This window comes from Ischnura elegans, chromosome X (genome assembly GCF_921293095.1).
Source record: "Ischnura elegans chromosome X, ioIscEleg1.1, whole genome shotgun sequence".
Lineage (NCBI taxonomy): Eukaryota > Metazoa > Arthropoda > Insecta > Odonata > Coenagrionidae > Ischnura > Ischnura elegans.
The window spans coordinates 39,665,437-39,686,782 of record NC_060259.1 but is presented as its reverse complement, the minus strand read 5'-3'; the positions used below and the strand labels follow the sequence as shown (position 1 = coordinate 39,686,782).

The 21,346-nt window shown below is 39.4% G+C and overlaps 1 protein-coding gene across 3 annotated transcripts in view; it reads right to left on the bottom strand.

Annotated features, from left to right (window-relative positions):
- Window positions 1–21,346, bottom strand: part of LOC124170725 — a 247,196-nt gene that overhangs the window by 26,555 nt on the left and 199,295 nt on the right. Inside the window, exon 1 of one of the 3 annotated variants that reach the window (XM_046549618.1) lies at window positions 962–1,569. The exons of the other annotated variants lie outside the window; for them this stretch is intronic. The gene's annotated coding sequence lies outside the window, so the exon portion shown is untranslated. Of the gene's footprint in view, window positions 1–961; window positions 1,570–21,346 lie in introns of those variants that run through there. 3 annotated transcript variants of the gene reach the window in all.

Sequence of the window (21,346 nt, the reverse complement as noted above, 5' to 3'; positions counted from 1 at the left end):
TTAACGCTCTCTTATTCAGTAAATTCAGCTACCAGCGGTCATATTCTTTTCGGCCGACGGGACAGCTCAAGGGACCAGCCCAAACATGTACATCCACAAAATGCTTTGGAATATCGTTTGGGACGTACTTATTCTTATCTAGAAACCCCCGTCTAGAAAAGTTCAACAGAGAATCTCAATACCGATATTTGAGCCAAAATTGAAAAATTGCTGCCCCTCCGTTTCCCGCAACCAGCATCGCTTCGTTGATTACCCTGTAAATCATGTCAGTTATAGGAAAAAATACATAAATATCTCATAATATTATAGTTCATTCTCAAAAAGTACACTACTCATCTCTTCTATTCAACGGTCACCTCGTCAAGCGACCACTTTCCTTCAACACGTTTGGTGGCCGCTTCAAGGTTTACCTTCGGTATCGTACTTATACCCCAATTAAAATCTAAAGTCACGCTTATCACGCCATTTTACCGCACGTATTTTCCACGAAAGATAAGAAAAACTATTTTATTAGCTTTACGCTCGTACTAATCACCACAATACAAACATTAGTTCAAGCAATGGGACGGCATAAAGGAGGCCCAATCTCAGCCCATTGAAGGGTAGTTTCTGTTGCCACTTCGGTCGCATTTTAATCTGTTTCCAAAAGCATCCGCGGCGCGTTGATGAGTGACATGCGAACCACGTTTTCCAATATTTTGCACTAAAATGTTTGTATTCGCGAGGAATAGCATTGAGTTTTTAGGTATTTGATAGATCACAACATTATGTATCTAAATTTCGGCTAAAACAGCTGATTATACCTTGTTTCCCCAAGAATATCGGATCAATTTTTCCGTCAGCGACGCTGAAAAAACGAGTGGCGTCTTTTGTAAACTTATTTAAAAGCGCGGCGATTTACAACACGTTTAAAGGCCGACTTGAGGATCCTCTTTTGTGATATTCGTGAATTCGTCCTTACCTTGTGACGTCATATTCCCGCCTCGAAAAGGGATGAGTTTGCCAAAACCCAAGCCACTTGGATGGCTTTAAGGTCGAAAAGTTCGCGATTTCCGCAATCGCGAGGTGAACCTATCCATTTCCGCCACAGCCATTCACGAGAGCGCATTTGTTCCGTTTAATTCCAGCTTCCAAACACCGCAACACTTCCTTATTCACTCCGGCAGCGGAATGTGCCCCACTTACGTCTCATCGATCCGCGAAGCAGGGAAAGGAGATTTGGGAATCAAAAGCCTAATGCGACGAAACAGATGTATCGCCGACGACCCTTAATAGTAGACCGTAATTAGAAGACGCGGGCGACAGAGTGATGCCGAGTTAGACGGAGGCCGCCCGTCACCCGGTAACACACGCCTCGAAGCAGGGCTGCTCATGAGAATTCGGTGGCACGGAATCTTAGGGATGCGAAAACATGGAAATGCGAGGAAACAGAATGACGCCTTCACCCCGATGAGCCAGATTACAACGATGGAGCTGCACTACTATCACATAATATCACAAATCGCGGAAGGTTTCCTTTGAAAAATCCTCAGAGGAGCAAGCTAGTGAAAATAATCCGCAACGTCCACGTTACTAAGACTGAGAGAAGATTCAATTACAGGGAAAAATTGGGCAAAAATGTTACTCGACAGATTCAATATTTGACTGATTAGATATCAGTTCTTATCATTTACTTACTTTAAGTCTTATTTTTTCTTACATACATCTTATCTCGCAACCAGTTTTTTTCCCAATTACATACGCAAGTCCCGAGCATACGATTATGCCGAAAAAGTGATAAACCTATCAGCCCATATTCTACCCCTTTTCCTCCCCATATTTGATTCCGATAAGAGTTGCGTCAGACATACTCGCACAATCAGCGGACAAGCCGCGCTGCGACACTGCGGCAGAATCTTGCCCAAATCACTGCCAACGTCTTCAATGTGCCGAAGGTAGAGCATCGAAGTGCTAAGCCAGGGCACAGGGCACACACATCAAACCACAACCCTTCGAATCTCCCAGTGAAGACAAAAGGACAAGGAAGTCGTTATCTTACGATGACCATCCCATGAGCTTGTATTATGCCACTGGGGTCACGCCTCTGTTCTGCAGGCTTCCCGACGATGATCCGCAAAGAACGATGGCCGAGTCGGACGTCGAAACGTCGGCAGTAATGCAGTTCCTGACCCGGTGGCGATACCGAGAACTCTTCACGCAATCTATCCGCCGGGAAATCACTAAATCTTTTTTCATCAAATGTCGCGCCGAAGGCGCGTAAACGCCGTACCGGTAAACCATGTTCACCACAACCAGCCAGATTAATTTACAATTTTATTTTGCGCAGTTGTTTGTGTTGTTTGGGGTGGTGTGGTGTTTGTGTTAGCAGAAACTTACATACTAAAACAGTTGTCGATTAACAAAAAGTACACAGAAAGTAAAAAATATTTTTTTCCAATGAATATCAATTCTTTTTTTTTTCTTCCCAGTATACATACATAGCGGGAACGGGTGCAGCTGCCAGTGACAAAATTTTCATCTCTTGAGTGGAATTGGTTGTACGATTGACCGTATGAAGAAGACAAATGGCACAAAAAAGAGTCTAGCTCATCGTAAGGTTATGCACATATGTTAAACGATTTAGACTGGGGATCTAAACAAGAGCGTAGAGCAGACATAAGCTGAACTTAGGAACTTCGGAGAGGAGCTTTTCTCAGATTAAGTGAGAAATACGCAACGCTTGTCACCGAACTAGGGTAAAAGGAATAGCAAGTGGTGGATAGAGGACATTACTGAAGAAATGAGAGTTTTAGGAGGTCATTCTGCCCTCCTGCTATCGTGGATGATAAAAGTTGCGCAGTTCATGAAATTAATACTGCAGATGCCAGGACTACGGATTGCATGTTTTATTCAACCATTTGCATTTTCCTATTACTACTTGAAATAGAATTCTGTTTTTTCTTGGTCATATCATTTTCGACTATTGTTTGGCTAATATTTCTTAGTGGTAATCCCTTTGTTAGAATCTAACCTTGTACAGACGGGCTTATTTTGAAAAATGAACCGTTGGTAAATTTAGTGTACGTAAATATTTGTGTTATAATTATTCGTTGCATGTAGCGATGCAAGCCTGGCGGGGGCTCACACCACCTGCATGAAAGTGTTCGTAAATTTTATACTAATCATTATTTTTATACCAATATAGAGCACATGCATGGTACCTACTGCGTTCTGCCCATAACAAGAACATTGCAAAGGAGGAGAGAAGGGAAAGCAGGGGAGCTCCTGGATGAAGACCAATTTGTAATCAGGAAAATCAGGGGCACAGGGGAGCAATGTTGGCCCTTAGGCTGCTCGCGGAGAGGAGAATGGAGAGAAACTCGCATTGAGTTCAACGTCTTCGGCGATACCTTGTGGAAATCGAGATTCGATATCATGATAAAGATAAAAGTGGCAGTTCATGAAATTAATCGCTGCAGCTGGCAGGGCTGCGGATCGCATTTGTGGACTTAAATAAGGCCTTTGACAACGTGATATGGAATTCCATTCTTAAGATTCAGAAAGGAATTGGATTTCTCTAAAATGATCGAAAAATTGTAGATACACAGTTTGTATAAAAACCAAGGAGCTGTGATTGAATCTAAATCACACAGCGAAAAAGCTAAATTAGGAAATGAGTGAGACAAGGATGCACGCTGTCACTCGTAATTTTCATTGGTTCATAGAGAAAGTTGCCAATTTCTTCAAATCCCCAACCATAAATCCTTTGGTATTACGTAGAAGCAGAGCTCTCACTATCCTTGATGGTGCGACGACAGAATGAAAGTCCTTCCACCTCAATTTATATTCTGAATATCGCGCTCCTATCCAATATATATTTTTTCTGTGGTTCTTTTTAAATGGTAACGATATTTTTTATCTCGTAATCAACGTAAATCAGTGGACTAAAAAAAAAATATAATTAAACATCGAGAACACAGCTATCGCTACTAGTATAAAATCATTTTATTCCTTCCAATGCATCATATTTCATGAAATATTACTTCTTTATGTACATTATAGTTGTTAAAAAATTTTACACTTTCAAAATATTCATACTGTTCCCCTGAATAGCACTAAAATTAGGAAAACCTAATGACGAGCTACAATCGTCATATCGATTTGGTATCAGAAGTTCATGACGAACTAGACTTGTCAAGGGGTTAAAAAAAATACTCTGTTCTCAGACAATTTCTTTCATCCTCCTTTCGTGACCCTTCTACCATGGTGCGACGTTGAGAATCACGCCCCCTGAGACACAGGGCCACATAATTATGGCTGGCAAATATATGCTTATCCGAGTGCGTGGGGGAGACACGTGGCAAGGGAGATCAGACAATGGGAAAGGAGTTTCCGGCGCGGAGCCTCCGAAAACTTCAGCCGCGACTAACAAGCCCTCCCACCCCACTCCACGGCACCTCGTTGCCATCGCAACCGTGAGTCAGTGCCACGCATTGGCCAGTCGCTCCAATGAGTCACGGAGCAAATGGCAACGCTTAACGTCTCCCCTTACTTCCGCCGTGGATACACCTGGGAAGAGCGGGAACCACTGAACTAAGGATCGGCGCTTATGAGGACGTATTATCACTCCCTTTCCAACGCTCGTATTTTCTCTTTTCTCGAAAAGAATCACTCGATTATCTTTGATTTAAATCAAATTTCAGCTAATTAAGACCGCATGAAATTTTACCCGCCTATATAAGTGTATTCGTATCATAACATTTTGCGCAGGGATCATGCTAGGTGGGAGCTCACACTACTTTTATAAATGTGAAACTGTAATTTTTATCATAATGTTCTTTTATTAACTAAAATTGGCGCATTTGACGTACTTACTGCATTGCTTATAATGTTATACTGTACGCCGCAATAATTATTTACCCCTTGGCAAATACCCAAATTGAGCGACCGCGTCCAAAGAGTAGTATTAGACGGTGCAGTCTCCAATGAGGTTAGAGTCACTTCTGGCGTTCCTCAGGGTAGTGTCATTGGCCCACACCTATTCCTTCTTTATATAAACGACATTGGCGAAGTAGTGCAGAGTAAGTTACGATTATTTGCAGACGACGCTGTAGTTTACAGAGAAATCCGTTCCAGCAAAGATATAGATGAACTAACGAATGACCTTGCTGCTATCCAAGCTTGGTGCGATGCTTGGCAGTTAGAATTAAATTTGGAAAAATGCGTCGTAATGAATTTCTGGAAGAAGAAAAACTCCCTACAGCGTAACTATATCATTCGGGGCACGCAGTTAAAGGCAGTTGAATCCGTGAAATATCTAGGGGTTAGACTCAATAATGATCTATCGTGGAATAAACATATTCGAGAAATAACCGGTCAAGCTAATCGTAAAATGGGTTTTGTTAAAAGAATATTAGGAAAGTGCGACGACAAAGTGAGAGAAATTAGCTACTTTTCCCTCGTTAGGCCACATCTGGAATACGCTGCCAGTGTTTGGGACCCTCATGAAAAAGGCTTAATTACAGAGTTAGAACGCGTGCAAAGAAGAGCTGCCAGGTATGTGAAAGGTCGTTACGATAGTCTTGTTAGTGTAACTGACCTCTTAGATAAACTCGGATGGGAATCTCTGTCGGACCGTAGATTGAAAAATAGACTAAACCTTTTAGATAAATTCAAGAGCAGTGTCTTTTCTGACGAAGTTAACCATATCTTGCGGACGCCAACGTACTACGGAAGATCAGATCATATAAATAAAATAAGAGAGATAGATTGCAGAACAGACAGATTCCGAATGTCATTTTTTCCACGATCAATAAGAGATTATAACGGCAGCAATAGAACTCGTAAATAGATTGCATGACTTGTAGTGTAGCCTACTAACCTATGCAAAACTTAATGCATGTTTCTGAATTTCTATTCTATATTCTATTTCTAACAGCATATAGTAGTATAGTTTGTTATTATACGGGACGTTTTTTGGACGGTGTGGTGTGCATGTGGGAGTCCAAATGCATGCTGCATGCTGGTGATTGATCACCCCCTCCCAAACACCCTAGAGGTGGCTCGCAGGGTATTATGTAGATGTAGATGTACCCTACGGATGGCTCGCATGATATTACGTCGATATAACTCATAAACTTCATTTTGAGGAGATAAAAACCCAGCAGCCAATGCAAATTCGAAAAAATTCACGCAAGAGCTGATTGATAACTTTCCACGAGTTTTCATTCGAGAATTGGTGTTGATGGGCACCAAAACTTCAATGGCGAAGTGTAACACATACTTTCTAGATCCTGATGACACTGAAACTTCCCTCCCTATCAGCACAATAACACGGCTGCAAACCCCTGGAAACATTATAGAATGCAATCCGTGATACGCAACACAGCTCGAATGTCACGCGTAAAAATTACGCTGAGATGTGTTGACAAACAGTTCCAGTAAAGCAAATTTATTAAATTCCTACTTCAAGAGCGTGTTCACCGTGCCTTCTGAGAACTCATCCGAGACAGTTGACAATCTCTGCACACGAAAGATACCGCCTTTTGACATTACATCTACATCTACAAATTACCCTGCGAGCCACCTCTAGGGTGTTTGGCAGGGGGTGATCAATCACCAACATGCAGCATGCATTTGGACTCCCACATGCACACCACACCGTCCAAAAAACGTCCCGTATAATAACAAACTATACTACTATATGCAGTTAGAAATAGAATATAGAATAGAAATTCAGAAACATGCATTAAGTTTTACATAGGTTAGTTGGCTACACTACAAGTCATGCAATCTATTTACGCGTTCTATTGCTGCCGTTATAATCTCTTATTGATCGTGGAAAAAATGACATTCGGAATCTGTCTGTTCTGCAATCTATCTCTCTTATTTTATTTATATGATCTGATCTTCCGTAGTACGTTGGCGTCCGCAAGATATGGTTGACTTCGTCAGAAAAGACACTGCTCTTGAATTTATTTAAAAGGTTTAGTCTATTTTTCAATCTACGGTCCGACAGAGATTCCCATCCGAGTTTATCTAAGAGGTCAGTTACACTAACAAGACTATCGTAACGACCTTTCACATACCTGGCAGCTCTTCTTTGCACGCGTTCTAACTCTGTTATTAAGCCTTTTTCATGAGGGTCCCAAACGCTGGCAGCGTATTCCAAATGTGGTCTAACGAGGGAAAAGTAGCTAATTTCTCTCACTTTGTCGTCGCACTTTCCTAATATTCTTTTAACAAAACCCATTTTACGATTAGCTCGACCGGTTATTTCTCGAATATGTTTATTCCACGATAGATCATTATTGAGTCTAACCCCTAGATATTTCACGGATTCAACAGCCTTTAACTGGGTGCCCCGAATGATATAGTTACGCTGTAGGGAGTTATTCTTCTTCCAGAAATTCATTACGACGCATTTTTCCAAATTTAATTCTAACTGCCAAGCATCGCACCAAGCTTGGATAGCAGCAAGGTCATTCGTTAGTTCATCAATATCTTTGCTGGAACGGATTTCTCTGTAAACTACAGCGTCGTCTGCAAATAATCGTAACTTACTCTGCACTACTTCGCCAATGTCGTTTATATAAAGAAGGAATAGGAGTGGGCCAATGACACTACCCTGAGGAACGCCAGAAGTGACTCTAACCTCATTGGAGACTGCACCGTCTAATACTACTCTTTGGACGCGGTCGCTCAAAAATTCTCTAATCCAGGAAACGACATTTTCGTCTAGACCATAAGATTTCAGTTTTATTATTAACTTTCCGTGGGGTACTTTATCAAATGCCTTTTTGATATCAAGAAAAATCGCGTCTACTGGAATGTTGTCTTCCCCGGAGACTAAAATATCGTGGGCGAAAAGCGCTAACTGAGTTTCGCACGATCTGCTTTTCCTGAATCCATGTTGAGTTCCCATTAATAAGTTTTGCGCGTCTAGGTGTTTCATTACCGAGCTGACTACGATGTGTTCAAGGACTTTGCAAGAGATGGACGTTAAAGATATCGGCCTGTAATTAGATGGCTGTTCCTTGTCTCCACTTTTAAATATTGGCGTTACATTAGCGATTTTCCAGTCATTAGGTACTTCGTGTTGCTTGATGGATTTACTGAATATTAACTGCAAGTAGGGGGCAAGTTCTGAGGCTAGTTCTTTATATACGCGAGAGGGGATTTCGTCTGGACCAGGTGATTTATTTGGACTAAGCGATTTCAATATATTTTCTATTCCGAGCGTACTAATGTCAATAGCTGACATCTTATGTATACAGGGATTGTCATCGGTCTCGGGTGAGTTTTCGGAAGGCTCCGTGAACACGCTCTTAAAGTAGGAATTTAATAAATTGGCTTTATCGTAACTGCTTGTCAACACATCTCCATTGTCGTTTCTCAGCGAACATACGGTAGATCGTTTACCTTGAACTTCCCTAACATATGACCAAAATGCTTTTGGGTTATCCTGTAACTGCTCTACTAGTGTTAAAAAGTAATTTAAGTAAGTTAGTGCGCACGGAATATAAAATATATTGAATTGGCACAGTCCAAATAAATCACCTTAGGCGCGCAGTTTATTGGCGCGATATAATCGTTCCTTAGAGTATGCACAACGCAAGAGCGGTTTTTGGCTTCTGCGAAGGCGACCACGACAGAAAAGGCAAAAGCCTACGGCACGTGACTCCTAAAGGGTACTAAAAGACTTACTCTAACGATGCTGGGAAGTTTATTACCATCACATTTAGCACTCAAAATTAAGTCTCAAGATTGAAATAAAATCTATTTACATATAATAACCTGCCAACCACTCCTAGGAAGTTTGGAAGGTAGGAAGCTATATATTTATAATCATTACTTTAGCTTACATTTTCCATTCCCCATAGTAATATTGAAGTAGGGGTTTTCAATTTTTAACTCTGCTTTTGCTTAGTTATAGGTCACTTGGAGCGGTCTCGTTCATATTAGCTATAACGATTATCCTCTCCATAATCCAATCCCTTTCGATTCATGTGAACACCACCGCGGCGCTGCCGTCACCGACGCGCCCCCTGAAGTGATACGAAGTCGGAGCGATGGCGTAACTGTGGGAGGGATTGAGTCCCAAATAAAGGAAGACCCAGATGAGGCCACGGAAGCGACCTTCGAGATTAAGGGTGGTCACACTCGAAGACTCGGTGGCCACGGTTGAGCGGTCCGCGAATTACAGCACGCTCTTGCGTCAAGCCCTTCCTTTGTCTGTGCCACAGTGAGCGACCCAACGAGAGCGTCACTCGACCGTGCAGGCACTCAGGTGTCGATTTCCTCCTTCAGGTACTTTCCAATAATATTCCTATTGGTAATAGCATAAAAATAAACACCGTGCACATGGTGTGAAATGAGCGATGATTGGACGCACGAATATTACAATAGAGGATTAACAAGTCCGCCGCAATTATCGCTCCGCGCGCATTAAAATCAGTTTTCAAAATTGCCCCTAGCGGCGCAACCAGTCGTCGATATCAACCGTTCACTAGGGAATAAATGGAATTATGATGTAACTGAGCCAATAAATCAAATAAACCACACATTTAACGCATGCGAGACGAACGTCAACTACAAAAGTCCGCTTCCATTACGGTTAATGGCGAAAGTCACACTGAATAGGATACAGCTAACTACTGGGGCAGCTGCATAAAATGCGCGCGAAACGGCAACAGACATATTAACGCTTAACCACCATGGACTTGGGCCTCCTTCAATGGAGTCTCTTTCATTGGACGTTTCAAACATACCTATGCTATTCCAACAACATTCCAACATTTCACGTGCGCGTCAAGTGCATTGTCGACTATGCGCCGCTCTATGGAGTAATAGGATACCAATATCGTACACACAGCTGTTGTGAGCGGAAGAAACACGAAATTTGAAACGACGCTCAAATAGAGGAACCGCTTCATTCCCCTAGAGCTGCGTAACGCTCGGTAGTTGTTGGCTCGCTTCATAATGTTTGGGTTCCCACTCCTATGGTTCGATATTGTCCTCTACGCTCATGGCACACACATACAAGACCAATTTCCTGCTTCTGAGCATGGCGTAATGGGTCTGATTGACCGATTACGACGATAGCGCGTTTCGATTGGAACCATTTGTTACTCACGAAGAAGCAGGGTTATCAGGGTTTTAATCTGTCTTAAAGTCTATCATTCGTACATTTTTCCATTTACAATAATAACACCGAAGATAAAGTTTCCATCTTGGCCAGTGCTTTTGGTACCGCGCAGCCACCTTCAGCACTCTACAATAATCATAGTCTACTATGAGGCATGAGCAAAGAGATATCTGTCGACGCTTCACCAGTCCAAAGAATTGCACTTATGCTCAAGTCCTACGTGTGGATTGGGGCTAGGATGCTAATTGGTTGCCCGCACCGACATCGCATCCATAACGAGATATCGAACGTTTATTTTGGGAACCATGAAGACAACACATAGCGTTTAGCGCACTGGTGAACACACTTTCTGCCAAACTCTGATGATGTTGCTCGCTGGGTATTATATACGTAAAAAATGAAGTCCTTTGCCTACATAACAGAAAAATACATATAATCAGTCGAAATAGCAATAACTTTGATTAATATTTTGAATCGAGACATTTTTTTAGTGCAGAGTGATACATTTATTCGCAATGTTTACAGTAGAGCATGTGCATTAGCGATAAATAGCGATAAAAAGTTATGAATTTAAAACATCAACTCATCACAAATATAAATTTCAGTGAACTGCCTAAGTTAAAACCCGTGGAATTAAGATCACTCTATCGTCAGCGACGCGAGTGCCATCTTAAGCAAACCCATTTAAGTATATGGAGGGTGACAACACATTTAGTGGCCCACTGGGGTATCCTCAATTGTAATACTAGTTCACATATGTCTGGACTCAGTTAAGACCTCAGTCGAGCAGAGAGAAATAGTGAAATTGTGAGAAATACAGCGACACCAGTCCGAAGGAATTCGTTTCCGCGCCAGCCAACTTCAGGGAAGGATGCCTCCGGAAAATTCGAGGAATGTAGACAACTCGTGCCCGACTTGTTTCACCAGGGAACGATTTCAAAGAGCGGAAAAAGGCAGAAACATCAATTGTACTTAGGGGGAGACTAGGGAGGACTGGGACACATTTTGGAATACAATTTTATCTTAATATTAGCGGCTTAAATCAATTTTTTTTGCAATACTTAGTTGCCTTGACCCTTCTAAATTCCATACAAAATTCTTCGATAATTTAGAATAGGTGATCACCTTGGTACTTAGCATTTTCTGAACATGCGGCATTTGTCCTCCCTCATTCTGGGAGGAATGGGACACTAATGTAAATGTGTAGAAATGGCAATAATAAATAAATGATTGATTCAAAATACATAAATAATAGATACTGTAGTTATCTCTGATCATATTTATGCGATTTACGGTAGCAGTAGTAAATGTAAACAAGGATTTCACACTTTCAGTGCCTTCAAACAAAATTGGAGAATTCAGTTTCAGAATTTTTTCGTTTTTTCTCTATGAAACAAATGTCTTCGGGTTGAGGGAAGAAAAAATTTATTGACTCCACTTTTTTCGCATGAATTTTACTTCAATCCATGATCTTACTCATTACTACCAGCTTTCCCTGTATAGTATAATGGAGGAAAACCATTCCACATGTCAGAATACTTTGAAAAATTACATTGTCCCTGTCCTTGGAAGCAAATGCTTTCATTAGATGTCTTGATAATGCAGATTTTGATGAACTCTCTACTCTTGCTACCTCCCTCACACTTTTGGCTTCATCACAAACCATCTTCACAGCTTCCAGAATGTACAATTTGGCACTGGTACCATTTCTGTATTTTTTCCCTCCACTTATGAGGCACAATAATTAAAAACTAAATGCCTTATAAAATAAAGCTTAAAAAATAACAGTGCTTGGGAGGAGTAGGACAGTGTCCCAGTGTCCCATTCCTCCCACATATCTGACGTCCCAGACCTCCCTTATGGGCCATATTTTATTTTAACATGTACTATTAGGCTTTCATAAGCAACTAAATGCTATTAAAATTAGCAGTTATAAACCCGGAGAACGTACATTTTCATCAGTGCTTCTAGCGAGGGAAAGTCACCATTAAATTAATAGAAATTTAAAGTTAAAGCATCTCACGAAAGTTACAAAAATTGTAGTGAAAACCTACATCCTCTTCTTAACTCACATTCACAGAAGTGAGCCAGGAGTCATTTTAGGAGGAAATGCAGCTACTGCTTCTCGTATATGTGAGAGAATCAAGAGCAAAAAAACTTAAATCAAGAGAGAGAAATCTTAACTGTCCAATTCTTCCCTTGTTACCCCTACATACCACTTTATTTTCTATTTTTTCGAACTATAACCTTCCATAAAATCTATTTGTCTTTTTAAATGATTTTATACATAATTGACCAACAAAATACATGAAAATTTAAGCCTAACGCAAAAGTAAAGATTGTTTTCCTCTTATAACCACATTAAGTTCTGTAAAATACAGTAAATTCCAATTAACAGGGACACTTCGGAACCAGCACAATTTACCCCAATTAAGCGACTGTCGGATGTATCAGATGCATTCCGTAAATATGCATGGGAGTTGAAATCTAAGAAAGGAGACTGTTACGGCATGTAAACTCATTTACGTTCGGCTAACTATTATTTACATTATAATCATGAAAAAAATAAATTATAACATTTGCCCTAATAATATGAGTGTAGATTAAAGGCAACACATACTTATCTCAGCCTTCTCGCATAGAAGCCAGTGTTTATATCTGAAGGATTCCATAAATATCAGCATGATGAATTGTAAAATGTTATATACCCTAACTATTTCAAGACGATGCCGTAAGTTTTAAACGAGAAAATTGCGGCAAAAAAAACAAAATATTACTGGTTGAGCGAGAGTAATGGGTCCTCTCAATTAATGATATAGTGATTTCGGTCAATTGTGACACAGAGGGGCCAGTACATCTTGCCCCAATTAAGCAACTCTCCAATTAATCAGGATAATCCCATAAACGTGATACATGATCTTAAAAATGTAACACAGCAGACTAATTGAGTATGAAAACTCATTGTTTTTCACTTATCTTTCAGTTTCACTATATTTACGAAAGACATAAAATTATAAAAATGCTTCCAAATCCTGAGAGTAGATTAACTCTAATGTCTATGTCTCTGCCTCCACGCATTGGACCGAGTTCTAACTTTTCGCTTACTAAGCCCTAAGAGAGGCGATGGAAGAGGATCTGAGGTCAGATTAAGTTCAATATCGAGGGAGAAGGTAGAAAATTTGTTTCGAATGCTTGTAAGTATTGGGTAAATACCAGCGATACGTGGCTTTCTTAAACGGTTTTTGTAACGTAGAAAAGCGAACGCTAATTCCTCAATTGGATTTTGACTTTTGGAAAATTTTCTATAGTAAGTCGCTGTCACTAATATACGTTGGAACAAATAATCCGAATATAATAAGCAATAATCTATCGGGAAAATACATTCAATCACTCAATAAAATATTTAACCACTCCATTTATTTTCACTATCATAAGGGATAAGTCACACCAAAATCTAAACTACGAGGGATATTTTAAGACACCTAATTGCAAAACTTAATTTTCGAATATCGGTGAAATCTATTGCTATGTAAGAGACTGTAACTTCAGTGACAGTACTGCGTATTGCCGGGCTGCTACGAAATGAGATCGCGCCAACAAGCGTAATGACTTGGCGCACCTTTCGCTGAAGTTGCAACCGTGACGAAGGACTGCTGGACAAACTGGTTTTCCTCGAGCCTTAGAAAAAATAAAGCACCATATCGACCTTCTCGGAAATACCACAGGTATTTCCCGGCTCATAGAGCATCCACCAGAGCCATGCAAATGTTGACTGGGGTGAAATTTGATTCATATTGTAACACATAGCCACACCATTCTTCCGAGAAAAATAGTCTTGCATTTTTTTTAAAAAAGACCCGAAAATACAGTGAAAAGGAAGAGAAAAGAGTTTTCATCGGTAGCAACCTTACTCCCATCCCCGACCTCATTCCTCAAACAACCTTTCTCTTATTCTATAAATATGCACGGTAATAAACTATCAGATAATTACAGCAGAGTGAACGGCCACAAATCAGAACGCATGAATATCGCAATTTTGGATGATGACAACACTAAAATAAAACCAAACGGCGTTTAGCAGCAAAAAGTAAATAAGTAATACGAAGTCCATAGGAATGCTGAAAGGACTTTTATCTCATTATGTGACAAGAAAATAATGATTAAGACGCGTCTACGAAGAGCGCAATGAATTTCGATGCCCTGAATAACACAGGCCCTACTTTCGAATATATCGATTACGCGATAAACTCACATTTATGGCTCATAATATTATTCAGACTCAGAAATTTTACTTCAGGAGTTTTTATTTGCGTAAATATGATTGTGGAAAGGAGATAATATATATGATTATTAACGAGGATGAAGAAAGCAATTTCATCGCGGCATGGTGTAGGATTACATTCCAAAGGACAACCCTTTAGGAATACAGACAGTCATATATACGGGATAAGAGCATACCAGAAAACGCTGAGAAGCAACCACTTTTGGTTCTCATGCCATTAAGTTATAAATCTAAAGGAATATTTGAAAGGAATATTATCCCTGCAGAAAAAAATGCGGAATTGCGAGGAATTTAATACAGGTTGCAACCACAGCAGTGAGCCTGAATCAGTTGAATCTTATCTTTTTTTGCTAACAGGCTTAAGGCAACATGGCCGCATAGTAGCGTCAGGCTCTCTGAAAATAAACTACCCTAATCCGATAATCCCTTTCGTGGCCAGTGGTTGCGCGCCAGAGAAGCCTGCGGCGCACGCCACAGAGAGGCAGCACCGTCGAGGCGCAACGAAGCGCCGCCCGCACAGTCAACAGTCGCATTGTCGAGCAATCTTGCGACGAGGAAACTCCAGCAAGAACCAAAGAGACATTCAGGGCGAGAAATACACACTCAATTGCCGCGTGACCAAGCCGAGGGCACTGAGCTTCACCATCTCTAACCGTGTGGCAAACTATAAGTGCGGCGTAGGGCGATTTTAAGAACAAAAAATTGAGAAAAATCAAATTAAACACTTAAAAGAGATAGAATCGTGACTACGCATTTCGAAACAAATACTATCGGCAAATGTGATAAAAAATGTGTGCCATCAAAAAAAGGACAACTATCATCACCAGTCAACAATTCTACGATTGACGCAGCTTTCTATTCAATCCTACTGTCTAGTAATCTTTTCAGATGCATCGAAGTTAAAAAGTAAAACTTGAGAACAAATAATATGAATGATTCAACGCTTTTGTTTAAGTTGAAACTTTTTCCAGTTGTTTGAGCCAACTGTGGCGACACTTTTATCTAAATAACGGCATTCAACTTCAAGTACAGCACTCATTAGCTTATAGCTGAAAAAGTAGTTCAGTAAGGAAACTAAATTTTATTTTTATCATAACTCCCAAGGTAAAACGAACATTCCATAACTTTGTTACCTAAATGAAAAAGATATTCTACACGAACCACATTTTTAGTATGCCAATGCAAGTGCCTACATTAAAATCTGTACAAAATTGCGGATTGTAAAATACAGTTCTAGAAAATATAGCACGGAAAGCCTAATTTTTGTGGCAGTCAATCGATGACGTACAGGTTATAAATTTTGTTTCATGAAAATACCTCACACTAAGTACCTCATACCAGCCTCCTTAATTAATGATTAATTAGTTTTTGCAGCTCTGGGGCGTAAATACAGTGAAAAGGAGAATCCATCACCAATGTGTATAGGACAGCATCTCCCACTCTTCTGCTAGAAAATTGCCACAAATACTATTCATATTGAGTTAAGCTCTTCCTTAGCTGCTATGAAGCCTTTCCCGGAGCTTTTTCCATAATTTTATCCACGATATATTCCATCCAAAGCTGTATTCTTCCATGATTTACTGTTTGAGTTAAAAAAACACGGATGAAATGCGCATGAAAAAATGACTAAGACAGCGCGATCAAAAAATGTTCACGCTAATTTGAAGTCCACCAAACCCCACGTTAATTTTCCCTGTCATTTTAACAGTTCCCCGGTATTTTTTCTATGAATGTCTCCATTAACGCCTTTGATAGTTTTCCTATAAACCAGGCATAACTGCAATGCTCACAGGGCAAGCGAACATTCGTAAGACCCGACTTTACACATAAAGCAGATGGAGTTTTTTTTCGAATGTGCAATTAGTGAGAAAAATTGCTGGGGCGTATGATTCATGATACCACAGGGTAAAAGTGGAAAGAAAAATGATTCGACGACAATTTTTTTGTTCGATACAATTTTAGACAAGGTATGAATATTAGCATAATGAAAATATAAGTACGATTACATTCGAAGCAAGAAAATACTCTTTTGAGTAAGACATAACACACGAAAAGTATGAAGTTTAAAGTGATAAAATGTGATTTTCGGCGGCTCCCATCACTACGAGCTAAGTAGTCCCAAACAGTAATTATTCTTGATTCATAACCCATTATAACACAATGTTGCTTCTAAGCAACATCAACAATATATACATTTTCAGCTCTATTCAGGAAAGATTTAAACTGCGTGTTCTTTTGTGTTGTAAAGTTTAATGGCGAAATAAGAAGCGGCCACAATAATTATGATTGGGTATAAAATTTTCACACTTTTAAATAAAAAGTCTGAAATTTAATTTCTCCCAGGAGCAGCTCTGGGTTAGAAATGGACACGGACCCAGAAGGATGCAGTATTTCACGGGTGCAGTAAAAATAATAAGGGTACTCGGGGGCCAATGCTAACCGCCTCAATCACCATAAGGGTAGAGCTCACCCCATGCTGAACCACATAAGAGAAAATCGCTCATTGATGGTGGATGGGCCAGTTCCATTCCACTGGCCAAATATATTTGATCATAAGATATCCTTCTCATTCACTTCAGCAAGGAATTAAAGTAAAATTTAAACGTTTGCGGCCTTCTAATACACGGCTTCATTATTTATTCACCAAATCTTTATTTTACCATATGGAAGCGCTTTTTCACTTTAGCTAGCAATTTGGATCAAAGTACAATCGAACTTTCAAATTTGCTGCAACTGTGGTATCATGGCAAAATATGCAAGTAGCTAAATAATTATTCTACTTCTCTAAATACGAAGATGTGAAAAGACTTTTTTTAAATCTACAATTGCACTCGAGACAATGAATTCAAACGATTAATTACCCATTCACTTAGGCTGAATTTATGAGGTCATAATTTATTTGGCAACCATACATAAAAACTTTCTGTTTATTCCATAAATAATGTGTACCAATGAAAACCTTCTTTTCGTCAAATGAAACTTCTGCATACTCTTCTCAAAAGATGATGAAACCCTTCAGCACCAGATTTGTCCTTCTCAAAGACAGCCCAGGCAGATTATCTCCCAAATCCGCAACATCTACCCCCTGCAGAGTTAAATTGGTTGACTGAGTTATAACAAGCTTGTTGCAGTCTTAATCCTACATGAATTGAATGAATTGACACTTACAGCAAGACAACTGGAATTATTATCTAATTTTTGACAACTTTAAAATAAAAATTAACAAAATATATTAGACTTAATTTGAAGTCAATAAGGAGTAGAATAAAACGCTCAACCATGATAATTTATAACAAGATAAAACTCTCCTTCCCCGTGCGACGACCAAATGCCGCTGATTCCGAAAGCAATTTAAATTCGCAGACTTTTTTCCTTCCATATGACCCTGATGCCTATCTCATAACCGAATCTCTCTCAAGATATCGGTTGGTATCAGAAAAGCAAATTAACTGACACATGACGCAAACGGTGTCGTGCAAAAGATAGCAGGCGATACAAGTACTTATACTCTGCATTATCACACCAGTTATCATTTACTCTCATCTGGTTACAACACCAGTGAGGAATTAACAAGGAATGAAGAAAATACGCACGGTGAATATGTATATAACGGAAGACGTGATACGTAAGGTATCGGCGAGTATAATCTCACCCCAACTTAATGTGAAAATAATTTATGAGCTCTTTCGTTCGCGTTATCACTGAATGTGAGGTTTAAAAGATGAAAAAACGTGTTTATAATCTTAATTTGACAATAAAGAGATAAATACTTAAACGATATTCCGAACACCTGCTGCATAAGAGAGGCCCTCTTACGATGCTCTGGTTCACAGAGTTAATACCGAGGCTGTTGCAGCAACGGCAACATCGAGTTGAAATTCTATACTTAGAAGAGACGTTGAACTACAATATATCAAAGGCCAATACTACAAAAATGAATAAGTCTTAAAGTGTAAAACCTAAGCTTATTGGTTGTGTTAATTGTAAAACTAACGGAATATGCAAAGGTAAACCAGAAAGGAAAAATGCCCTGATTTCCTTCTTCCCATGGAGAAAAGTAAAATGAATGCGAACGTAAGTAAATCGCCTTTAAAGTAACTTGAAAGAAGTAAGGGAAACCAATGGCTAAAATAATTTTCATTCAATATGTAACCTATTATTAAAAAGAAATCAGGCCTAGGTTTCACCATTTAAGTTTCACCAGTATCATCTTGCTGATGCCACACAGATGCTAAAACCAGGATCAACTTTTATAAATTGGTGAGAATAGCTAAAAATCGCGAAGAATAGGCCCGTTTCAAGGACTTCTATTTCCCGCTAACACCTTCTCTAAAGACTGCGAAAAACCTTGGAAGCAATTTCATTTTGAAGTCTACCGCTAATGAAAGAGTCCATGAGCAGGGCTTGGATACGATACACAGATGAAGCATAATTACTCCAGGTGCTTGAAGAAATAAAGAAAGTGACCAATATTCCAAGCAATGAAACCATTTAGTACGTATTATATTTTACTTAGATTCACAGAACATTCTTATTCTACCATTTGGAGCAATATGATTCTGATTCCAATTTATTCTTTCCAAAGAAGTGAGTTTACATATTTGATAAAAGTTTTCCGAGCGAGGAATATTAGTGAACCTCGACGAATAAAAAATGCTGAAGATATTTCATAGCGCTATTATACTATTATTATACTATATTACTATACCACTGTTATATTATATATCATTACCATTACACATTATTACAGAACTGAAGATATTCAGACGAAGGTACGAAGAGTATGGGAATATTTAGAGTGCAGATAGATGGCGACAAAAAATATGGACTGATACAGGGGTTACAGCAACTCGTGGAACGTAAGATCACCATAAATTCCACTCTGAAATAGTGAACCCCGAGTGCATTTTCGTCAAAAATAAGTGTGGATAGAAACATGGTTACAATTTAATCATGAAAAAATACACCGCGAACCCAAGGATTTACCCACAAGACCGAGAAGCTTAAAGAAACAGAAAAAAATAAGATAACGCTGAGAAAATTTGCTCCGATATTGAGGAAAATACCAGAACCTCAGAGGGACATGGAGCCAGCATTAAAGCGGGATGGTTTGGCTCTTATGAAAGAGGTACAGACGATGACCAAATGGAGCGGCACAGCCAGTGTTTTTTCAGGAGGGTGGATAAAGATCGCAAAGGAGAAAAATCCACAGAAAGCGAACTCTCCAAAATATATTATACAAAAACATTTATCACGAAATGAATGTCTCCACACACTTCCCCACAGATCTGCTTTTATAAAAATAAATCAGAAAAGACAAAAATCTCTCAAATAAAAATACTCATCGATGTAAGAGTGTTTCCATACCCTGATTCAAGGAACTGCTTCCATCCAAATAAACTACACAAAAAATCCCATTTGCGGAGTTCAGTGAATGTAAAGGAAAAAAATGATGGAAGAACTGAATCCTGGAAAGATTAAATTTGTGGGAAAGAAAGAAATACGAGAAAGGAACTTCTTTTACCACTGATAACACAAAAAAGCAAACAGAAAGAGTGCATGCAAAAGATTCTCAAATAAACCGCATTGCATCAAGGCAAAAGTGAGTAGTTTTTGATTCACAGAAAGGATAAAATAAGTTGTGTTAGTCCTAAAGGATGCGGAGTGAAAAAGAAGGCTTTGAGAAGAATTGGTGAGGGAACTGGGAGCCTCCATGCGCTCACAAAAAGTTCGAATACTATCAACTTGGGTCAGGAGTAGATAAAATTTGAAGCTTTCTTACGTGAACAAAACAAAAAAATACAATAAGTTCACTCCAAGCTACAAAATACCCTTTAGTAACATGTTGCAAGCTTTGCCACAGTTATACCACGTTATTTTCAAATATTTAAGGAAAATAATACGAATGTGAAACACAGCCTTTCCCATACTAAGAACGTTAGGTGTGCAGCGCGGACTTATTGTTAGAATATGGGCACTGAGCACTTACTAAGTGTTTCGCCCTTGTTACTGTTACAAAAAGAAAACTACATACGCAGCTGGTAGCGCCGTCGGTGGCCATATTGTAGTACGTCCTTTGTGAATAAGATGCTAGGTCTAAGAAAGGATTGTGCTGCGCTCAGCACCCTTTCTTTAAAGCTATTTCACATTGAGATTATACAGTGATTTCACTACCATTTGACATTTTAAAATAATGCCTTGTCAAATCTAAAATTTGCTATGGGCTGCGCTCGGGGCACGATACAGTCGATGTGGAAGCAGAAAAGGCACTGCGTCCTCTCACATTTTGAGAAAAGAAAAAGGTTTTTACGGCGGAGAGCGGGAAAAGCCCACTTCACGCAACGAATATGATATCTACCATAAGCAAAATAGCGGAAAACTAGTGAATTTGAAAAAAAAATTATGTGACCTGATAACCTCAAAGAGTAGAGTTTATTTATTTATTTTGAAAACTACATGAGATAGATTGTTTAATAATGACATTCCACCTTTATGAGTATTAGCGATTAATGGGGTCGGTCGCTCCGACCCAAAATCGCAATTCACTTAAAGAATTCGGTAGAGAAAAGGGAAAAACATGTTACGTCGAAAAAATCTTCCTCATTCAGCCAATCTCTCATAATTGTAAACTAAAAAAAACCGCAGAAGTTTCCCCAGCTTTCATGAGTTGTTGACTTCATAAGATTTTAGGCTCATTAACTCGTTCAGAGAGAACCACCCATTGAATGGAGGTATTGCTCACGAGAATCGAAATACCAGAGTGTAAGGATTTAGATAGATTTGCTAAGTCATTTCGGCTGGCAGAGTTGGGCTATGTAGATAGGATGGAAAAGGACAGAATGCCCAAGCTAATACTTAATTGGAAGATGGAAGGGGTCAGAAGAAGAGGTAGACCACGGCAGAGATGGTTACAGGATGTGGAGGATGATTTGATGGCA